This window comes from Fistularia commersonii, chromosome 5, assembly GCF_037954325.1.
Source record: "Fistularia commersonii isolate RoL2024-O1a breed Wild chromosome 5, RoL_Fcom_v1.0, whole genome shotgun sequence".
Lineage (NCBI taxonomy): Eukaryota > Metazoa > Chordata > Actinopteri > Syngnathiformes > Fistulariidae > Fistularia > Fistularia commersonii.
Window position 1 is genome coordinate 5,212,693 of NC_141288.1, and position 23,352 is coordinate 5,236,044.

Here is a 23,352-nt window from a genome sequence, read left to right on the forward strand (position 1 = left end):
CCTTCTGGAGAAATACCAAGCATATGTGGCCGTTTCATGAAGAAATATGAAATGTGTATTTCCAGAGCTGCAGGACCTGAGCTAGAACTTCTGGATCCTCTGAGCGGCGAGGCAGAAACCGAAACCGACAACGCTTGGGAGCTTTGCAGGACATCCTGCTCGCACGGACGGACAACAAGCTAGCTGTTGAGACGGGAAAACATTTCTGACAAACACGCCTGCAGATCAATAAGACGAAAAAAGGTCTGTATTTTGGCTCCAATCACAAAGAGGGTTTGACTTACTTTTTTTTTTTTTTTTTTTTTTTTGTGGATGCGAACCATAAGAGAAGAATAAGGGCTCCTGGAGGCAGAGTGTCGGAGCGTCGACGCTTTGTGCAACTTGTGTAAATATGTATTTATATATAGATGCACTTTATGTCGTTGCACAAGCCTTTGGGGTGAAACATGATGTTTTTTCCAGCCAGCACTGCCCACTCATATGATGGGTAGAGGGAGGAGACCGGCTGGATTATTTCTTTATCACTTTTTACAAGCGCGGACAGAATTTTGGTCCTGGATATGCAAGAAATAGAAAGATTTATGCAGCGCAGAGGAGTAAAATCTAAGGTTTTAAAACTTTACTCCCTGTTTTTGGTTTGCTTTTGGTTTTGGAGTGACGAGAAAAAAAAAACCCAACATATACAGTTACAACTCTATAAAAGTAAAAAAAGGCTCTTCGGCACGTCATGAGGTTTGTGGTTTGTTCAGTAAAACGCAAAATGGAACGCTACCCGGGCCGGTTCTGCAATAAAGTTAATCTGACAACAATAGGATGACACCAGCGGGAACCCAAAGCGAGGGAGGTGCTTGTCTTTGGCGTCTGTTATGATTAGTGCCTCTGGATACAACCCCGGCCTGTCAGCGCGAGTGACAGACAGCGGCACGAGACCACATTTTATCATCGGGTCCCTCAAGGAGCCGATGAGTGTCTGTCCTTCAGGATGTTTCTTCTACTTTTGACGCTACAATGATACGACAGCGATAGAAAAAAAAAAACAAAAGAATATAGCTATCTTTAGCTTACTCTTGCACCCCCCCCCACCACCACCACCTGAAATGACAAAAACTACCGCCGCCTGCTGGTATGGAGATTTTTCAGAATGATCAGGCAAACTGACCATCAGCTGGAGGTTGAGTGGTGCGTTCGAGTGCAACCTTTTTTTTTTTTTGTTTGTTTTTTTTTTCCCAATCAAAAAATGAAAGCAGATAAAGTCAGACCATTTGACGGGATCGCAAACTACAAACGTGTCGTTAAAGTTATTACTGAGAATACATGTAATAAAGGGTAATAATTGAAAAAGACTACAAAAATGGAGTCTTAACTCAGTTAAAAACAGAAAAACAAAATATAGGGTGGCTTTTGATTGACTGAGCAGCAGGCTGTCTGGGAGTCGGAGTGTGTGTAAAAGTGATTCTCGATGATCGTATTGAGAGACACACACACACACACACACACACACATGCATGCACGCGCACACATGCACGTGCGCGTTTTGCCGAGTCGACTGTACAGCGGGGCTTTTATGTGAGGACTTACTGTCTACATCCCAAAACGGTGTGTCTGTATAAATAGTGTCAGAAGTTAGCCTCGGGGGGCGGGAGCGGGAGGGGAGGGCAACAAAGGAGATCTGCTGACACAGAAAGTTCTAGATAAACATGATGGATGTGTGTTCAGCCCACAGCCTGCGGCCGAACTGTCATCGTCGGACAACGTCATCTGAATGCAATCGGAAGGACGGCAAGTCGAATGCAGAGCGGTGGATCACGTGACCGGACAGGACTGTTTTTTTTTTTGTTTGTTTTTTGGCTTGTTTTTGCAGATAACTCATATAAAGGCTGAAATTAAAGACACATGAGGAGGCCGAGCGTGTTACATAATGGGTTACAGGGAGCCTGTTCATTCGCCGCAGAGGCATTTCGAGTGTTTCCTATCAGTCCCTGCCAGGCCAAATCCGGGACTTCAAGGCCAACCGTGCACGGATGATGGTGTTGAAAGTCACACCTTCAACATGTGATCTTTGTGCGTGTTTTTAAGAGACGAGGTACTGAAAGTGAAAATTCCCCCAGAGCCTCTAAAACTACCTGGTGGTGTTGGTGGTGGCCACGCCTCTTTTAGAAGAGCTAAAAACTCCTCATTCATTACTGGGTGGGTTTTGATGAGCAAAGCTGGAAGATTGGTCAAGTGAAATGAGGAAAAAAAAAAGGGGGGGGAGGGAGACGGGCTGCTCCAAATGGGTGGAGAAGTTACACAATAGCGCAATGCTATCAGCAAAGGTCACTGCCGGTGAACCTGATGCAAAATGAAGACCGTCAGCACTTTGACTTCCACGCCGAGAGCTGCTTTTAATTTAAGCTGAGATGTCTCGAAGCTGATACATAATTAACAAAAAAGGAATTAAGAATGCAAAACCTTTTTTTTTTTTTTTTTCCATCTGAATGTGTGCATAAAGTGAAGGTTTGCAAGCAGGACGTTACATAATAAACCCAGGATTATCGCGCACGGTGCAGGGGTGGTGTAACACAGCACGGGCATGGAACCGTATACCTGACAGACATCTGTCTGTGCGGGCATCGATAAATTAAAGACAGTGATGGACTGAGCTGATCGATTTCACCCTGTATCTCAGCAGATAATCAATATGTGATGGCCGAAACACAGAGTCCTCTGTTGACGTTGTCATGTTGACAAGTACGGGCCGTTCGGACTGCCGGCATGAGTGTGCGTGCAAGTGTGTGCATCTGTGCGTTGGGCTCTGGACGTACATCCAGATGGCGGCGTGAACAGTTGTGCACCATAACTCGATCCAGGATGAGAGGATTCTAGCGGGATCTGACATTTAGTCATATATAGGCTATATCATTCTATTTAATTCTATAATAAACAAAATGTATATTGTCCTGTCAATTTTATATCCTATTTTAATGCTGATTAAATTCCACATGTGGTTTGTAGCTGTTTTTATTTAATTTACTAGTCCTTTTTCCCCTAACTTGTGTTTTATTTATAATTTTTTTAGACTGATATTAGCTTAAATTAAGTAAAATACAAAATTTAAAAATGAAAATATGGACTTTTTAACCACGAGACTGAAATATTAAATAATATTCAATTTTAAATTAAAAATTTAATGCCAGCTCTGAGTTGACAGATCAGTTCAGGGCAACATTTGATTATTACCATAAGAGTGAACTTCTTGAGCTTTTTAGAAGTTGCACTTGGGTCAAGAAGGTGAAAAAGTTCAAGAATTGTTGTGTTTTTGTGTACGAGGCTGGTTTTAAATGCTAAAGTCGGTATAGGGTTTGTTTTCTGTCCAGCGTCAGCGGAGGTTAGAGAGAAATTCCCCGGTGCAGCGTGTGCTTACAAGGGCATGGCGCCGCTCGCCTCCTCCTCGTCTATTAAAAACCCTTCACACACGCAGCGCAAGAAGCTGGGGAGGCTTTTAAAGGCACCCATATATGGAGAACACACACTGCTGAAAGAGAAACACAAGGTGCCAACGCAGGAACATGAATGCACCGCCAGTCCAACCACCCCCTTCATCCTCCAAATGCCAGCCTGAGAGGGAGCAACCGTGTTATATGTAAATATGTGGACAAATAGATCCCGACATTAGCTCGAGGGACGAGAAGTTCAGATTTGGAGACTGCAGGTTTGTGTGTGCGGAGTAAAAACTGTACTTTCATGCGACTCACATCTGGTTCAGTGGTTGTTCGGTTAAACACGGACATCATGGATGTCAACGTAGATTTGCATGAACTGAGGGATTCTACTCTTCATTTAAGAGGATTTTTTAGTGAGGTAGATTCATCTACATGGAAATGAACGGGCTCGGAATCATGCAAGTAGGTCATATTTGCTGGATTGAACCCCAAAAATATCTAAATACTTTATGGGGGGTTATGCGAATATAAAATTATTATTTTAAGGTTCCAGGGGACTTTTACAAGCCCAAGTGTTTTTGTTCTCCTCCATACTTCAGGTTAACTGTTGTCCGGTTTCTTATCACCTCTTCTGACAGTACCTGGTTTCACGTCACAACAATACCTGTTGTCTAGAATGTGGCTTTGTCTCCCTCTCGACGGTGACGGGCTTTGTTCGTCTGATATCGGTTTTGTCAATCTTTGTCTTCAGTGTGAACAGAAGAGAAAAGCATGTTTGCGTGGCGATACGCTGCTATTCCTGTGAAATCGCCAGCAGCAGCGGCACCGCCCTCGGGTGTTGTTTATTGTATCTTTCTGCATTTATCTTTTAGTTCACTTCAATGCAATTGTCGGGCCCAATCACGCCGAAACTGTCTCCACGTCACAGTGTTCTCAGTCTGACCTTTCTTCCCCTTTTCTTCCATTGTTTAACGGCTGAGCGCGGCTGGACTCAACTTCCTGTCGTTGCTCTGGAAATCACGACTGTCCAGAAATGTCTCTTTAAACCGCGAGCAAACAGAACTGGATTTAAGACCATATCCGCTAGTGAGGAGACTCTGTTAGGACCTCAAACATTTCCGTGAAAGACAAAAGTAAATAAATAAAATAAATAAAATCAAAGATACACCAAGTTCCACTGGGAATCCTGCGGCACGAGTGGAATTTACGCAACTATTTTTGGTTGGATTCAAAGAGAGCCTTTACAAATGTACTTAACTATCTGCAGTGTAAGGCAAGTCTGGAGTCTCAGCTTCAGGTAGTTTCATAGATCAAAACAAACATGTTCAACCTGTCTGAGGATGCATAACCTCAGCCCGGAGTTGTGGCGGCGTGAACCTGAAGCTGGTTTATTTCCAGATTCAACTGGAGACGCCGGTGTCCCGACTGCGTTTCGTGACGCAAGGCGAAATCGGCCCCCCCCGTTTTCGCGTTGAGCGCCCGCCAGGTCGGATAAGCTCATTACCAGGAAGTGTAAGGTAAGGAGATTATCAGTCAACGCAACACCCACAGAAAGGCTGACGGAGGGGGAGGAAAAAAAAAAAAAAAAAAAAAGACAAGGTGGAAAGGTGATAAATGACGCTCCCTCAGGTCCGCTCTCCACCCGGGGCTGCAACATGTGTGTTTGCTTAAGTACAATATTTTTAGTACGTTATGGGTGGCGGGTTGCTATTTTAATCGCTCAAGATAGAAAAAGAACCAGGCCAAAAGTGAGAGAACTTAACCAACCATAACATCGACAATTATTAACAAGTCTATTTAGGAAAACAGGACTGTTTTAAAGCCAAGGTAAACTTTGTACTAGCCGGGCATCGGTAGCTGTCACCGTCTGGTCTTTTACCATCCAAGGCTCATTGAGGCTCATTTCTGGCCATGAAAAGCCAAGGGGAGATCATGCAGATAGATGAGGAGATGAGACGTGATGAGATAGCAACGTTAGAAATGCTGGATCGGGTGAAAAAAATCAGGTAATGAATAAGCAATAGAGCGGAAAACTGTTTGAATTTCTCTTTGAGACGCTTGTGTCACGCTCTAATGGGGCTCATTCGGATGAAACGCAGACGTCGCACTCGCTAGTCAGTTGTTAAAAAATCAGTTAACGTTTTATTCCGACATAATCTTTTTTTTTTTTTTTTCCCTTTTCCAAGCATCCTCAGGTGACCCGGCAAACTGCAGGCACAGATGTCAGGGACTGATTTGAAAAGAGAAAGCCAAAGTGCAGACAAATGGCAAAAATACATCCTTCTTGTGTTTCAAACGGCAAGTTACTGAAGCCGAAAAGTGATGACCCGCCCCTCTGCATGGGTGGTATCAGAAAACAGCTACACCAAAATCCCTTTTGAAGCAAGACATAGGTTATTAAATAGAAATACAGATTTCCATGTCACTGACCTATTGAGTGAAAATTACTTGTTAAAGTAAAGCTGATGTGAAACCCTTGGTCTGGTGTAGTTGTCTTATTTTGAGCTTCAGCCAAAACCCAAAGTGACGCCCAGCCATTCTATATATCATCTTCCTCTTTTAGCTATTAGTTCAACTTACAACCCTTAAAACAGATTTAATCGGAGCAAGTGAAATGCTCCAGGTTTCCTACATATTGAAGTCATTATCCTCAGTTGGACCTCAACAGAATAATAGTTAATGTTATATGACATCTGGCAGCCGATATTTCCTTTATCTTCCGTTTCTGGTGCTTTCCATGCCAAAAGAAACACAAAGCTCCACGGTTTCCACAGAATCTTTTTTTACAACTTTTCTGGCCGTCATGAGACACTGAAACATCATAACAAAGGTGTTTGAGGCCGTCCTGGTCTTTATGTCCCGAACGAGTCCTCAAAGGAAATTACATGTGCGTCAACCTGGATGGTAGGCCTACTGTCACAGACATATCATTTTTCATCCTCTTTCAAGTGTTTCCAGTCCAAGCTGAGCACAGACCAGGACTGGAGGGTGGGTTTGAAAGGCACTGGGAGGATGAGAGCGGCTATATCCAAACAAACAAAGGGAAGCAGAGCATGGTGGAGCTACAACACCATGAGGTCAGAGTACTGTTTCAGAGCTCCAGCAAATCCTCCCAGTGAGGCTTGGAGATCAACGCCGGCCAGCGGCGAGAGAGGAAGCCTAATGCACCCTAAAGACGGTAGCCGGGTTTGACAGACCGCCTTATGCCTTCGTAATCCCGAATAATCCACACAGCCACTCAACTCCAACCCCCCCGCCCTGCCCCGCCATAGGATGGATACCAAACAACCACTAATAAAAGGGGAGGTTTAAGGGAACTTAATCAAAGCAAATGCTTTTCAATGCCATGCTCAACTACACCGGAGCAAAGGTCAACTATTAAAAAGTGAGTTAAATTTCGAGCGTTCTGATAAGCCCTCTGCTATAAGAGCACGTCAATCAATAGCATTTCCACGTGCAACCCTTCTAAACTACGGCTGTGAAACAACTACTGTAGTAGCTTATTTGTAGTTGCTGCGACCACAGGAATCGTCGATGCACAATCTCGTAGCTAATCATTCACTAATTTATCATCCATACCGCCTATCCTGTACTCAGGGTTGAAGGGTTGCTTGGGGTGATCCCAGCTGTCATCGCCGTAAGGGACATCTAACCATTAGCTTTCTTTCAAACAATGGAGCAATATAGTGTCTGCAATGAACCTCATGCATGTTTGTGGAGAAAACCAGAGAAAACTCATGCAGACATGGGGAGAACATGCATACGATCCAACAGGGATCTTCTTGCTGTGAGGCAAAGGCGCTAATGACCATCGCCACCGTACTGCCGATCCCGTAGCTTAAGTCGCTAATGATCATAGAGCTGCTGGTAGTTAACCGGGAAAACTCTTGGCACCAAACTGCAGGCTGTTCCATGTCTTCCACATGGAGCAGCTCGGGCAGGTGAAAGGAAAAAAAAAAAAAACAGCACGAGAGAGAGGGTGTTAAGTAGAGCTAATGTGACAGATGGAAGGTTGCCATGACAGATGGAAGGTTACCAGCTGAATTCCTTAGAACATGAGGAAATCTGGTGTAGGGGAAGGAAGAGGTAACTCAGGTGCACAAGACAGAGTAATGAAAATAGACTTTACCCAAATACTGCGGTTTTATAAACATTTGACAGTTTATCTGCCATTGGTTGTTCAAAACAGAAGCGAAACTACAACAGTGAAGGGGAGAGTGCAAAGAAGAGCGATGGGAAAATACCTGAAGGGAGAAAAATGTCTATCTCTGTATGAATGACCTTGGTTGTTCAAACTTTAGATTGTGTGTGTGTGAGATAGAAGCAAGTGCCATGTCTCCTATCTACCCTGTCTAACACACACACCTGCAGCATTCCTGCCTTTGTTTGGGCAGCATCACGCTCATCTGCGTTTGGCCTGTCTGAAAACAGATGACATCACCTTGACAGAGTGCGTGTGTGTGTCTGTGTGTGTGTGTGTGTGTATAGACAAAACATGCTGAGCAGGGGATGAACACACCCTGCAGCACAGCGATGTGTGTGTCTTGTGTGAAGCGGGAAGACTAAACATGGCCACCTTGACAAAACTTAACCTACATTTAATGCCCTCCATCTTTGGGAACAATAATAAAGGCGGCCTGGGTTTATTTCAGTCTCACACTTTACTGTCAATGCGAAAGATTACAATTGGGTTTTCATTTTCCGTCACAGCTCTGGCTCCCGCGGATTACGAAAGCAAGACAATGGAGATGAAATGGTTGTGGCGCCGCTCTGCGACTATTTCGAATTTGTGGCGGAACGAGCCATGAAGCAAAACTCAAAAGCCGCTTGGAAACATTGCTGTTTAATCCGAGTAAAAAATCAGTGTGAAAAGACAAAGAAAACCAAAAAAAAGAGGCAGAGAATGGTTGTTTTTTCACCATTTCTTGCCGGTTTAGTGAACAGAATGCGTTTGATAAACACAACAAACTTTAGAGATAAGAAGAAAAATACACCGTGATACAAAAAAATAGCAGAGAAGAACTATTGTACTCTGGTGTGCAGTACTGTTTACCATCGTATTTTATTACCAGTTTGAGGCCAATGTGCAGAAATCCTACATCGTGAACCGCCGAGTGAAACAGCTGCACTTCCTGTTTTGGTCGCTTCCTCCAATTGTCGGGTTACATCAAAATATGTGGATGAAACTTTCTTATGGAAGTGTAAAAATAAATACAAAAAATGATCCTGCCATTTTTCTTATTTGAATTTTTCAAATTATCTTCTAACAATATTGTGTTCTGTGCATCCCCCGACCCCCACGCCCCTACCCTATCCCCCATTCAACTTCCCGTTGAATCCATAGGGGGGGAAGTCAAGATGGGCCACACCTTTCCGACCCTGCATTCTTGCACTAATGGATTTACACACGCACACACACACACACGCGCACACGACTATTACATAAATATGGTGTGCAAGTGGAGGCACTCACACCTTTCCTTGGTAACGGCCCCTGCCCTACTGGACGGCGCAGTCAGGGTACAGCTCAGTGAACGCGGGTCGGTTGGCGTCAGATGTGCCGCGCGTCCTCCGACGGCCAAACGTTATCCAGTGACATCTGCGTTTTGACGGCTGATTGAAGAAATTGCACTCCCAAGATACCGGCGGAATAGTCGGAGGCCACGTTCTCGATGAGTTTGTATACAGGACTGTCTAAGAAAATTTGAATATTGTGATAAGAATAAGAATAACTTTATTTATCCCGAAGGAAATTGTTGTGCTAGAGTTTCAAGTAAAAACATAAAAATAATAAATAATAGTAGGAAGGAGGGAGAATAAGAAATACAAATAAAACCATAAAATGTCAAAGTCAAGGCTATAAAGTGTTTTAAGGAATATTCCCTTTGGCTGATAAAGTTCCTTATCTTCTGTAATGCAATTACAAAAACAAAAATGTCATACATTCAGGATTCATTACAAATCGACTGAAATATTGCAAGTCTTTTATTATTTTCATATTGCTGATTATGGCTTACATCTTAAGAAAACTCAAAAATCCTATCTCAAAATATAAGAATATCATGTAAAAGTAATTTTTGTTTTTTTTAACTGCATTACAGAAGATAAAGAACTTTATCACAATATTCTAATTTTTCTGAGACAGTCCTGTATACACTCACAAAAAGTGGGGAACATAGAAGATTAAAAAAAAAATTTTTTGATATATTTATATTATTTGGTGCCAACAGAATTAAACAAATTTGCTTTTAATGTCGAATATGTTTATTTCAATGTTCGAAACTGTATTTTGTGATTAATTTAGTTTAAGTACTGCGCCAGTTTTTAGGTATTTTCTCACAGATGTTTTTAGCTAAGTGTAGCTTTTAAAAAAAGTGATATCAAACCCCAACATTACATGCTGCAATATTTTAAACAGCTTGATATTTAAAGAAAGAAAAATAAAACAAAACATGAGCTGACACTGTTCCTTTACTTAATGGGGCCTTGGAAACTTCAGTGGGCGACAGAGTGACTGCGGCACAGCTGAGTTTTTAAAAAAAGGTCCACAAAGTAAAATGGTAAAATGAGTAGCTGCTGAATGTTTATTCTTCTCTCCCAGAGTCGGAACAAGGTTTGCAGTGGTGAGAAACAGTCTGCTTGCAGGTTTCTTCGCCCCCTCCCAGTCCTGGATCAACACTTCCAGGGACAGTGAAGACCAGAGGAAGCGGCTAAGAAGTGAAACTGCAGACTGACCGCCGGCCCGACGACATCCGAGCCAGCGACTGTCCCAGCGGTGGGACCCGGCTGGCACCGAGGCGCGTGCATGTTTTGACTTTTCAGGGCTAAACAGTCCACGGTTCAGCTCCCTGCAGGAGGTGTTGCCGGGAGACTGTCCTGTGATATTAAAAAGGCCCTTTACGCACCCGTCGGGGGCCGGAGTGAAAGCACGTTCAGTGGGGGGCAAAGAGGAAGAGAAAACTCAAAGTGAAGAAAAAGGAGAAGGAAGAGGGATGGAGCAACTAGAAGCCTCACACCGGAATGAGGATGTGTGAAAGCCCCCGGAGCCAAGGTTGCCATTGGTTGTCAACAACAATCTCGATAAAATACGAATGTCCCGAAACGAGTGGCTTGATGCTCGGCCCACGGTCATGTGACCAGCCCTGGCAGATAAACACAACTTTCAGGGCTTGATCCATTTCGAGCTCTCGGATTCTTATCTCTGCCGTGAATGTCCTTGTTGCATGAGCGATGGCGTCCATGACAGCAGCTTCTTGTTGCCGCCCCCCTCGGGCCGACTGGCGGATGACATCATGCTGCCTGTTGCTCCCTGGCCCTTAGCAACCACCGCTGATTATCTAAACTACCGCAAACAGAACCTAAACCGTAATCTAACCAAGTCTGAGCCCAATGGTCTGTTCTTTTACTTAAGACAGTATATCAGCCCAGAGCTAATTCTCCCAAGATGCTGTTGGACGAACTGTCGCGAGGACGGCGTGGGGACTGAAGTTTTATGTACAAAAGACACTAACGCTTCGACTGGGAATCTAAATCAAGCTGATGTTTAAAATCAAGTTCAACGAACAAAATCACGAAGGAACATCATGAGAAATGTATCTTTTTTTTTTGCTAACGTTAACATTCACTGGTGTTCAGTAGGGAACGTAGATATAACAAAACAGACCGGGTCCTCTCCTGGTTCGTTTTTTTATGGGATGTTTTAACTCACGTACCATCCAGAGTAGGGAATGGGGGTCGACTTTAGAGAATGATGGGGCAAATAAAAGCCCTTTGTCAGTGTCGGGCAGCTGAACGTCACGCGGTTCGCAGACACACAAGGGCAGCCATATTGGTCTTTGTGCGTGTGAAATTACAGATGACTGAATTCTCCATTTGGCCAGCAGGGGGCGACAATCCCAGGAGAAAATACAAACTATAATCGCTAAATTACTGCTCGAATGCCACTATTTTCATACTTTTATATCTTCTCCCTTGACACTCTGCATGTACTTTTACTTAATATGCGAGTAACAGAACTCATAATACATCAGTATTCTTTGCAGCGGTACAGACTGTATTCCCCCGCACAAATACCTCCATGCGCCAGCCCTTCCTGAAGTTGGAAACACTGTTGGGCTGCACGTTGGAACACACGTTTTCTCAAAGAGGAAAGGGCTGAGAATTGGAAAGGGTTGGGGTAGGGAGGGCTCTAATTATGAAACTTTATGGTTGTGACCTTTCAGGAAGCAAACAACGAGAACAGAGACCTGTCGGGGAGTCCTGCGTCGTCAAGGCAGTTGCGAAACGGGCCGCGGATTAAACTCCTCGTGTCGACCCCTTCGGAGTTTCATTTTAACGAAACAGTCTCCCGCAACACTTTTGTCTGAGATCGGCTTTGAAAAAGAGCCAAAAGTCGAACAAAAACAAAACATTTGTGATGATTTACATGTGATTTATTTTCTGTCTACTGATCTTGTAGACAGAATGTAGCAATAAATAATTCTAATAATTTAATCATTTGTAGTCGGAGACAGATTTATCGCCTCTTTCAGATAATGGATATCAGCTGATGCCACGCTCATAAGGCTGATTTAATAAAAAGTAAAGCGCTTCCCCTCTGCAGTGATGAGACTTATTATTATCCCTGGATTTATTTTACATAACCTTCGCTCTCACAAACAAGGGGCTGTAACTATTGTTTGAGTTCAGGTTAGTTATTTATATTAGTCATTAAGGAAAAAAACCACTGCATCATAAAAGAAAACCAACATTTAATTGGATACTGTATAAGATCGATTGGAGATATGATCGGATTAAGTATTTAAATAAAAGTAGTGATAGCATGAACGTTACATAATCATTTATGATGTCCTGCTCTATTAAATTTTGGATCTCAGTCAAACTGAACTTCTACCGCTGTGGTTTTATTATGGGGTGATAAATCTGGCAATTCAAGAAAAATTTTCTTTCAGATTTTTCAATAAACAGTATGGAGTGATAATATGTATGTGACCTAAGATAAACAGGGGCCTAAACAACTTTTTTTTTTTTTTTTAATTATGAAAATTGTGTGACGTCTTAAGGCTTGCAGTAATAAATATTACGATTTAAAACCAACTCCCTTAAAAAAAGACCAATGTTTGTTGTCAAAGTGCAACACTAAGACAAACCCTTGAAACAATCTCCAGACACTCCAAGTGTTGCTTTTGCAGCGTGGGAGCAGCCGTGAACGAACTCCAAGCCTGTGGCTACACATTAAAAACACTCCTGCAGTGTGAAATCACACACACACACAGACACACACACAGGACTGAGTGTGTGGAACAGACCATGACAAGCTTTCTGGAGTCGCAGATGAAGCAACAGCCACTATCAGTCACTTCTGACGCTCTCTGTTACCACATCCTCCCCCCTCTGCTCCCATGCTCCACCCCCAACAGGACTCATTCTGGAGCCACTCAGTCATTACTTTTTAACAACCTGGGTCCGCTTCGGTTCATTTATTACAGTTTTTAAAACCAAAGCCGATGCTGAGCTCAAAACAGCGCCAGGCACGAGAACTTCCGAGGATTTTAGAGGGAACTTGGCTTTCTATCTCTTATCTTTGATATACACCCCCAGGTTTTACTTATCTTTTCTATGTAACGCTTAAAAAAGAAATTCCCTTCCAAAACTACGACAAGAAATTTGCTAAGATGTGGCAGGGTATTTACGAGAAATGACTCTCATATTGAATATATGACAACAATGGAATTAACCTGAAGCAACAAGCCACAAGTTTTAAATTCTTGAGTGAGTCCTACCGTAAATAACCGTAATTACTCAAAAATCTGCGGGAAAGACAAAACAATTAATCACCTAAAATCCCTGAATGCATTAGTCAGTTGAGTGACATTAAATGACACGAGATTTAATCATTATATGTATCTGAGAGGTGATTTTCCACACTCAATCAGAGATCTCTGACGGATCAAAAATTTCCTCTCGTATTAAATTTCAGCTCTATCTTACACGCCTGTGGGGGCTCGGAAAAAAAAAAAGGGTCTTAAATTACTGCTGTGCTAGTCGTTGCCGAGATACAAAGCCCACAAAGGCAGGTGTGTGTGTCTGCGCGGAGCCCGATATGTGCGAACGGGCGAAACAAAACCCTCGAGAGGGCGAACGTAGTGTCACGGCAACGCGACCCCTCCTCTGCCTCAACTACTGAGGCCGGGTTCTCGAAGGTCGCGGCGGCCTCCCCCGGCACCGCTGACACGTCGGCAAATAACGCAACTCATAATTTGATCTTCTGTGTTTTCCCTCCAATCTGCGGCAGGCAGTGGGACCCGGGCTGACCGATGACACTGTGGGATAATGGGACGTTTGGCACGTAAACGCCATAATTATGTATGAACCTGATGCTGGGCGTGTGATGAGAGGAGTGTGTGTGGAGGCCGTTTACGCCCTAATGACACCGCTGGCATTTTGGAGTGTGTTATTTTATCGGGCTACTGTTTCAGACAGCCTTCAGGTGTGCGCCTAACATGGTAGGACTTTCCCACGTTTGCATCGCAGTAAAGGAACCAGAGCATTGAGTGCTCAGTTTTATTTATTGAATATTGATCAGGCAACGAATTCAGGGAAAGGAAGTCGTCAATTGGCACACGATCGCAGACCCGACGTGGAAACAAGACTTTGTTAGCGCTTGTACATTTTGGTAAATAGGCCTCTTCCCCTTGTTGCAGGCGGATGATAAACCCATGAGGCTGCAGTTGGTTAGATTAGCTTAGCATAGCGTGCAATGAAAGCTATCAGGTTAACAGAGTCACCTGCCAAAGCCGAGATGTGGATATATTTAGAAAGGCTGATACCGAAAGAGTCTGGCGTTGTTTCGATTCTATCAAGACGCCAAATGGTGAAATTGCAAGAATGGTGTTGGTCACATGATACAGATGTCGCAGGGTTGAAGCAATGGGTGCTATTCAGTTAGTGAAATAACCTGTTTAACTTTTTAAAATTTGGTTTAATGTCGGGCTGCAACAGCTAGTCAACCGCAAAATAAGACGACTGCTAATTTAGTAGTGGATGGTATATTAGTGACGTTATAACTAGCCGTGCTAAACAAAGTTTCACCGTGGCTACCTGAAGTAGCCAAGAGTGGGAAATCTCACTTTTCCCCAAATCTTCTGTGCGTTCAACATAGCAACATGGAGGGAGCCGAAGTGTGGCTAACCACAAATAAATGGTCCAAAGTTTGGGAATGTTTTCAATGAAAACAAAGAAATTATTTTAAATCGCTGATTGCAAATCTTGAGTATTTAGACGTTTGTTTTACAGACTTTGTTTGGCAGGTGTTATGCACAAAAAGCATTTTTGTTCAAGGGAAAGAAACTCATTCTATTGTTGCATTAAATATAAATAAGAGCCATTGCTTCTTTGTAAGGTTCATAATCTGACATAAGGTTACAGTAGTCAATGACTAGTCGGCTACGGTCATTAGTTGCAGCCCTCGTCTGATGATAAATTCAAAAAGACTGGAAGAGGCAGATTATTGAAAATTGCTGTCTAGATTGCTAAAATTAACCCTTTCAGATGTCAAACTGGCATGTTTCGATGCTACATAGATGTTTATTTGATGTTAAACAGAAGCCTTTGGGGATGTTAATCTTCAGAAAAAAATTTTTTTCAAATAAATCAACCAGCAAACATGTTAGCAGTGCATTTGAAGGTCACAGACCATTAGAAGAGAATTGCTGTGGACATTAGCATCGGTACGAGACTATCAAACTTTGCTTGAACATTGATCTGGCTGAGCTAGCCCAGTGCCGTCCAGACTCCGATCTGGTCGGAATCAGCTCCGTCTATCTGCAATGCCGTCTGGACCACACATGGGGGGGGGGGCTCACATCCTAACCACCCGTTTGTACCAGAAATGCCTCTGGCTTACCCTTAATTCCAAACCACAAAGCAAACTCCAAAACAAGGGCTCTGAGAAGTTCAAGAAGTTCTAACCGCCAAAAAATTCGAACGGGATGGTTGTTTTCAATTTATTTTTTCTTCTTCTTCAAACTCACTCGCAATCTCTGCACACCCGTGTCATTAATCACCGTTTTCTCTCTCACTTTCTCCTCTGCACATTAAAGAGCAGAGAAAGCCTCTTCAAAGTGCGCTGCGGTTGGGTGATAATGGAGGTCCGGAGACGGCAGCTGCTCCAAACCTCTCCCAGATGAGCACGCGCTTCAGTACTGATCACGTAAACACAGGAAGGAACTAAAAGGCCGGCGCTCGCTCTTCCGTCCAGCTCTCGAACGTTACCATCCGTCCTGGCGAGGACTGAGGAACGTCTCCAATGAGAAAAGAGCTTTTACTGAGCAAGTCTTCCAAAGTTTTCCAAAACAACCCAGAAAACTTTCCAGGAATATCTATTTTAGGGCTCAAATCCTGGCACTGACCCGCCAAAATAAAGGCGCTCGAGAACGGCGAGCTCCCGCGATCCCTTGAGCTAGCTTGCGTAAGCTAGCTTCTTTATGCTGCACTTCTTTTAACAACCCTAACAAAATGCCTCAAAGATAAATGCAAAAAATTAAGATTCAACTGTCAAAAGCTGATGCGTCATTATCGTTATTATTTAATTCAGTCATATGTTCAGAAATAGATGTCATCCCAACTGTCCAATCTTTGCAGATCAAAAGGCGAACAAAATCAAACATGCAACAAAAAATGAAATGCAGTTCATTGGATAAAACAGCTGAATAATAATGCCCACAGTTTCTTTGGTATTTATAATAACCATGCTATTTTATCATCATTTTATGGCTGCTCTTGAAAAAACTTTTTTAGAATTTGAAATTAGTTTTGTGACAGCCCCTCTGTGTTGTGTAACCAGCCACCAGATTGCTAATTATCTGTTTTTTTATTTGGAAAAAAGAAAATGTATTGTAGATATAAATTTAGCTGAGAAAAAAAACTAGGCGGGAAAGAACATTCTACTGTCACTCCCTGTAAAAGTAGATATTGTACCACACCAAGTAGGCAGGTGATGCCCCCCCCCTAGGCCTACGGAGCATTAACCCTGCAAAGCCATGCTACAGGTGGTCTGTGTGTTTACTGAGAGGAAGGATGGGCCGGGGGTGACAACGAGAATGGGGGTAAAAGAAGAGGAGGGGGTGGGTCAGAAAGCAAACTTGACCACCTGTTCAGAGGGTTTGGACGAGGGGCTCTGCAGCTGTGGGTGTGCTTGATGCAGCTGGTCGAGAGATTTATCACTGTCAACGCGCACACACACACACACACATATATACAGGACTGGGTGTGTGGAACAGACCCATGACAAAAGTCTTGCTCACAGTTGTCCTGATAGACTTTGACCATGTTTGGAATCATTGTTCATTTATTTGTATTATGTATCATTATTTGAATGTATTTCACATGAAATGCAGTAAAAGGAAGATGTGTTAAAGTAGAAACAATAAGAATATGACATGCAAAAAATACAATTGTATTACACAAGGTAATAAAGTGTGCCAAAAGGTTTGTCAGTTACTTTGTATAAGCATTTATCATAAAATTACTTATTCATGTTTGGCTTTAGATGTCAGAAATTCTTGAAAAATTCCTTGCAATAGCCCCTCTCATGCCAAATCTTACAGTATTCAAGCACATATATTTTGTTAATTTTCTTATAAGATGGTAGAGACAATGTTTATTCATCTGTGTGAACTAACAACTAAGATTACAGAAAACTAACTTACAAAAAAAAAGTTTCCAAATTGGAGAGAATCCGACAAAAAAGTTCTCAATAGAAAGCAAATATTTTTAGAGTTAATTTAAAACCCTCTCCTACATCTGTCAGAGTTAATCCCTCATTAAGTGCACCATGTCTAATAACACATCAATAACAAATCCATTACAGGACAATTTATCCAGCAGATTTAACGTCTTCCTTTAGACAGTTGTTGCCCCCACCTCCCCCCCCACACACACACGCTTGTTCTTACTCTCCATGACGCAGGTGGTTGCTTTCAAACGCAGATTTATCTTATTACACAACAGAGGTGTGTGTGTATGATGTGTGTGTTTCCAGGCATAAAAGCCTTCCCCCCCCGGTCCTGCTCTAAGAGATAGTGGCGGCCCGGGAACCTTAGAGAAACAGCTGGAGAGTCCTGTTTAAAACTAAAAAAATAAAAAAATGTAAAAAAGATGGGGGGGGTTTCATCACTTGCAGTCCATCACTTGCAGTCCATACAGCAGGGGGTGGCACGCAGTCGTCGACATACTCGCGCATCAAAACACACAAGTTCAACCTTGAATCGAGAGTAACCTATGGAAGAAGCAGCAGTGGATGGGCTATATTTACTTCCATTCTGCGGTCACTATGTCAGATTAGGCCATGAATTCCCAGCACGCCCCAGCACAGCCGGGGTTAGAGCCCTGCAAGTGTCACCCCTGCAAGGCATCGCCTGTTAAAGTTCAAAGAGGAGAATCCAGGAACTGTCAGTCGGGTTTATATATCGCTGTTTCAGCAGTTGACATTGAGTCATTTCAGCCATCTTAAACATGGGGAGTGTCGACTCAGGACAGAAAGTAAAGACCTCTTTGGCGTAGTGGCGCCAAAACAACGCCCGTGCACAAGTTAGTGGTGTGGTTTAATCTAATCTGACTTGATTAAATCTGATTCTGGTAAAGTTGAGCACTTCCTGCTTCACTTGGGCGTCTTTTTTTTTTTTTTTTTTTCTGTCCTGCACGTAAAACAGTTCCAAAAACCCGATTCTGTGACCGACCGCATTTTGCAATGATGTCTGCCAGTCTTTCGCCTGCTCTGCTAGACGGACTGATGCTTGTAATAAGAGAGGATGAGTAATAAACCTAAAATCTGCATGTTTTGCTAAGCCTGCGCTGCCTCCCCCACGATGAAAACCACTGGTTAGTTTTAGAGGGTGTTAAAGGTAAATATTATTCCTGTTGCTAACCATTTAAAATGACACAACGCATTAAATTCCGAGCAGAAGCCCCCCTCGTTACATTAACAAAACCTGTGTAGTTACTATGTATCAAACAACCACAATGGGCTACAGTCATGAGGATAAACATTTGGGGGCATCTTCAGCCTTGAACTGCACAATTACCTTAATTTCAAGACTATTGAGCGCACCGTGATATGAGCAACACTGGCTAAAAATAACTAAATAAATATATGTAAACATATATAGGCCGCACTTGTCTATAAGCTGGCGGTGTTGACGTTGTAACATGAGATACTTACACAGAAACATTTTTTTTTTACTTTTAATTAAATACATACCAGTAGCATCCACAAATATGTGCTGGAAATGCTTTTTACCCAAACAATTCCAGTAACACGGCTGTTGAAAGAGATTAATAATAAATAACATAAGGAAAATTCCATCCATCCATCCATTTTCTATCCCCGCTTTGTCAAGCTGATTGCTTTCTTAGTCTTCCTTCTGCGCACTAAAACTAAAGTTGTCTTCTTCAGAGTTGTCATTGACCAGCGTCAGAATTTCACATTAATTTCTGAAATGACGAGGCTAAATGTTTTGGCGGTATGAAGCTTGTTAGCCCCCTCCCCCCAAAAAAATCCATATTCATCAGTCACATCGTTCTTTAGGCAGCCGTGTTTAAAGAGTGTGATAAAGTAACGACTTATATTCCGGAAATTACAGCAGCTAAAACCCAAACACACGGTCCCTCACATGACGATGGGTGCGTGCTGCCCCAGCATGCCGTCCCGAACGGAGCTTTGACAACTGACTCTTGTGAAATCCTTTTCCTGCGTGACTTCGCTGTGGCATGAAACTCAAACTGCAGACATTAAAAGCCGTTTAATGATTACAAATTTGATCTAGAAATGTTCTGGAAGGGATGGGGTATGTGCTGCGCGTGCGTGTCAAGTACCGGGTGGTTGCCAGAGCCTCTGCTGTACGTAGACTCTTTCTCTGGATTATCATGTTCCACGATTATCTTAAAGATTTTTTCACGCTGGAAGTGCATGTGCGCAAATCCCCCGCTATCTTCTTTCTCAACATCGGCAGTCAGTGAACCGTGTTGCCTCCCTGAACCCTCAATGGTTTGGAACTTCATGACCCAAAGGCCGTAAAACCGATGAAACTCATGTGAGAGGTTACATGGTGGACGGCGTCTGCCTGACTGACCCAGCCACCGCCGCCGCCGCTGTCCGACAGCCGTGAACCGATTAAATCGAGGTTCAATAATCAACTGCAATGTGCCGCCAATTTGTTGTACTTAAGACTCTGGGAGCAACGTCTGAAAAATAACTGGGGAGGGAAGGGTATGACAACCTCGTTAGTAAATAAACAAAAATCAGTAGAAAAGACCTGGTGTTCAGCAATAAAAAAAATTTAAAAAATGGAAAAAAAAAATTGCCACAAACAAGTTGTCAGCTTGGGGATTATTAATTAGTAATCTGTGTTGCCACTCGCGCCAATCGATCAAAATCTGAAACGACTTATCATTGAAATGAGTCCGTTCTTGTTCACCTTCAACAAGGATATGCAACATGGGTTTCAAAATAAAAGGAGGCGTGATACATAGATTATCATGCTTGCTCCCACTGATTGATTATTAATAATATAATCGATAAATCAGTTTATAGCTTTGCCTCGAATTATCAGGATCCAGGTGGTCGAAAGTTGTTATGACAGACAGTTTTGAGGCCGACTGTTAACAGGAAATGGGAGAACTTGGAGTGTAAAGACTGTCAGCCATCATGTCGAAGGATCCGAAACATGAAGAACAGTGGGTGGCCTCGCCGTGCCAGAACAGGAAAGGGTCTGTGCGGAGACAGGAAGTGACATACAATGGAGGGGGAACCATGTTGGATGGAGGGGATAAGGAGAAAGAGGGTGGCAGGGGTTGGTGTTGGGAGGTGAGGAGAGAAATCTGCATGGGTTCAGACTCACATGCTTCCCTACATGTGGGAAAGAAACAACTCAAGAGTGTAAAAATGTCAAGAAAAGCTTTTTTTTTTGGGGGGGGGGGTTCTGCTAATTTGCAGTCACCTCCTCATTTCCTTCTGTTTTTTGTGATTTCTTGTGACAGTCAACCACAGTCATGTTGTTCTTGGGTTTGATGTTGCTTCCCCCCCCCCAAAAAAAAGTTCTTGTTTTGGGATCATTTATTTGCTGATTATTAGCCAAAATAATTCCTTTTTTTTTCTTTATACAACTTCTTGCTTTCTTGCTTCTTGCTTTCTGTGCTTGGATCAAGATTTCCTAATTTGAATTCCTTCAATTTTGTTGGATTTTGCTAATTTATTGTTTACGTTTGAGTTATTTCTGCAGGTTTTTGGTGTGACTTTCTATCCATTCATATGCTTTTTTTTTTTTTACATCTGCACATCTTTGCTTTAGGAGGGTTGCGGTAATTCCCCAAGGATTTGTTGACAGGATTTCTTAGGGAACTTTCTTGCTGATTCTAAAGGTACTTTCCTGCTGATTCTTAGGAATGTCTGCAACGGGAGGTAGAAAACTCAGTGAACGCACTCATGGAGGAAGCACAGTGTCGACTTACATACGAAAGAGTTCCACCAAGGTTGCTGTTCCTGGCAGCCAAAACATGCAGGTTGGATGTAGTTAAGTGGGAATTTGATAAGATCAAAATCTGTTGGCAGCTCAAGTCAGCTAGTCTATCAGTTGCCTGACAGATAAAACCCAAAGCTACTTTGCCCCCAAAATGAGTCACAGATATAACGGTTGTTAGACCTGGCGGCAAGGGGTGTTTGATGGCAGCAGCGAAAAAAAAAAAAAAAAAATTTAAAAGCAGCCATATCTGTATCAAGAAAGACTGGCACATTTATATCCCAACAACAGTGGACAGATTATTAAGAGAAATTATGAACAGGCTAAATCTGCGTTAGCACGAGTCCGCCGCTGGGACATGTTTCTGTACTTTTATTTTGAAACATTACAAACAGCTACTTATCAAGGAAGGAACACAAACTTACACAATAACTTAGTTTCTTATTTACACAATTCCACTGAGGTACATTTAGTCATACTGATTAATTCATAGTCAGATGCATAGTCATATTTGCTTGCTAACTGCTAACCACAGATACGTGCTCTCGCACACTTCCTTAAAGTTTATCAGACTCACACGTAGTGTGAAAGACACTTCCTTTGGATGGAGGTGGATGTACATGTGTGTGTGAGTAAAGAAAAAAAGAAGTCTTCAGGAGCGAGGCGGTACCAACATCAGCAAACTCCGATGATGTCAGGGCTCTAAAAGCTGCTATCCGTCCTCCTCGAGCAGGATGTTTTGGTTTTTCAGTGTGTGTGTCAACACACAGTGAGGAAACACCTCTTCCCTGTCCAAGGTGACACATACAGTTTTCCCTGTGAGGAGTCAGTGACACAGCGCTGAGAAATTGGCATGGAAACTGGCCCTGCTGGAGTCACCTGACCAGGGAATTAAGGAATAGTGACTTTTATGGATTCTCCTTCAATTACTGAAACATCGATTGCTAATTGTTTGCTAACTCCCCTCAATTCTGATTTTTAGATGCTAAAGTGCAGGAATGACAAATCGTTTTTTAACATATGTATTGCTAGAGTTTAGCGGAGCTCATGGAAAAGTCCTAAATAAACGGCTGCATTGGATATTTTCATTTTCCACTGACGAAACGTTTTCTAGGTGATGGACAAAAGAAACAGAACCAAAGCGAGGCCACAAATTAAAGGCTACTAAACCCTGATGTCTTGATGAGAAGCTTTATTTCTGTTTTGAAGTATTGCAAACTATTATTGTGCCGCCCTTGTGTCCCTGTGGACCATGCCATTGTTGTTCACCACGATGTATTTGTTTTCAGCATGCTTGGAAGGTGTTGCAAGGCGGTTGGACAGGATTTAATGACTCATTTTACATCAAGGTTTTGGCATAATTATTCTTAAAAAGCTTTAGAAATCCTTAAAACAGCTAAAAATCAGTGAAGAAATTAAAAAAAATAAAACACTGGAATTGAATCTACAATAATAATGGAGTTAATTAGATTGTGTATCAAATTAAACATCCATTCCAGTACATAACATATATAAACACATCTACCGTGTATATATAATGGCTGTTAATGTTTGATTGATCATCAGTCAAACTCCAACCTATTTAGATATTTCTCTTGAAACTGCAGACTTTCAAATTGCCCGATGCCAAAGAAGAAGAAGAATGCGCTTCTGAGTCTCGCCACAGCGACAACCCTGCTCACATCGTGTGTGTATGAGTGAGTGTGTAAGCATGCATGTGCATCCCGAGACTTGGGCCAGACTATCCTTTGGTGATTTTTCCACAAGAGCCAAGCGGTCAGTGTGACATTTCACCACAGAGACGGCATTCAGGTGGACGAGGAGGGCGGGCCGGGGGGGCGTGGGCGTTTAGTGGGGGGCTTGGAATAATGCTCGTCTCAGACAGCTGTGTTTATATGTGTGAGTGAGAGATGTGTGACAAGAGTGCATGTCTCTGCAAGTGCATGAGCCTTTATGTGTGTGTATTTGTGTGTAAGTGAGACGAGATCCACACAAGAGCATGTGTTCATGTTTGAGTGTGTCTGTGAACCAGTAGTTGAGCATATGTGTGTATGCATGTGTGTATAGCCCTATTAAAGCGACTTTAAATTAAACTTTTAGAAGTGAGTGGTTTGGTTTCCATGTCAGTCGTGTGTGTGTGTGTGTGTGTCCATGTCCACAGTCCCTTCATCAGTCATCGAGTTTGTGCGTGCTTGTCGACTCTGCCTCCCCGAGTGAGGGTTTATTAAATCCCGCCCCCCCCGACACGCCGATGGGAAAGGTCTCCCTTCTCCCAGGGGATCCTGATTAAAAAAAGCTTGATCGGATGGGATGTTCGCATTGCGGCTGAGGGTTCGACTTGCAGGGCTTTTCTTTCCTTTGCAGACGCGGAGGGTTTATTTGCACGGCAACATTAGCAAAACATTTGCTAGTTA

General features: G+C 42.8%; 1 protein-coding gene and 1 long non-coding RNA gene across 2 annotated transcripts in view; one reads left to right on the forward strand and one right to left on the reverse strand.

The window, feature by feature from the left end:
* Positions 1 to 23,352, reverse strand: part of rassf3 (Ras association domain family member 3) — a 38,395-nt gene that overhangs the window by 11,661 nt on the left and 3,382 nt on the right. The window lies entirely within an intron of this gene.
* Positions 3,533 to 5,892, forward strand: LOC147233929 (uncharacterized). The gene is made up of 3 exons (XR_015106144.1): positions 3,533 to 3,691; positions 4,821 to 4,939; positions 5,609 to 5,892. It is a non-coding gene; the product is annotated as an uncharacterized LOC147233929 (long non-coding RNA).